Below are 878 nucleotides of genomic sequence, written 5' to 3'. Positions count from 1 at the left end.
TGGGAAGTATGCAAATTAAGGTACCATCATGGGGGAAAAGTTGTAAGAAAACTAAGAGTTACATATGTTAATGGATAATTAGCAAAGTATGATGAAGATCCTAATCAAATTTGCTAGTGGACCATTCTATCTAATATTAAGGATTTAGGTTATGATTTAGGGGAGGCAATGAAAGTTTACTATATTGAGAATGGGAAGTCACTAAACACATGCTTGAAGTTGTTAACTAATTATAGTAATGATGCAAAATTGGTTGATCAATTAAGGAAGAAGAGAACTTTAGATATTTATGTAGAACAATTAGATTGTGTTAATGACATGCACTTACCTATTGCACTTCTTAAACCAATTGAAGTTAATGAAGGTATAAACAAGCTTGATGAAGATATTGTTGTGATTGGTACTAAAAGTAATGATAATAATGTACCTCCTACATTAGAGGATTTTGGTATTGATTTGCAAGGAGTTAATGTGAATGCTATTGAACATGACAATAATAGCGATAAAGGAGTTAATGAAGTGAATGCAACTGATGGCTATAGCAATGAGGTTGGCAGTGATTCAAGTGTGGATTATGAAGATAGGTTGGTGGATGTGATTGGGTCACTAATGAAGATACAAATGCAGATGATGAATTAGAAGTTACTAGGGAAATTTGAGACAAATGTAGATAAAGAATTAGAAGTTACTAGGGAAATTTGAGAGAGTATGTTAAGAGGAAAAAATAGTTATGTATTGATGAAGGTCATGATGGTTTATATGATGATGATGATGATAGACTTACTGTGTGTCAGTTAAAATTGTACTACGTAAGTATACATATTGAATAGATAGTATATTAGCAAACAGAGTATCAATCCCACAGGGAATTGATCTAA

This window comes from Theobroma umbraticum, unplaced genomic scaffold (genome assembly GCF_002168275.2).
Source record: "Theobroma umbraticum cultivar Fairchild unplaced genomic scaffold, ASM216827v3 scaffold_55.0, whole genome shotgun sequence".
NCBI classification, from domain to species: domain Eukaryota; kingdom Viridiplantae; phylum Streptophyta; class Magnoliopsida; order Malvales; family Malvaceae; genus Theobroma; species Theobroma umbraticum.
The sequence above is the reverse complement of the archived record's forward strand: the minus strand, read 5'-3'. Positions refer to the sequence as shown.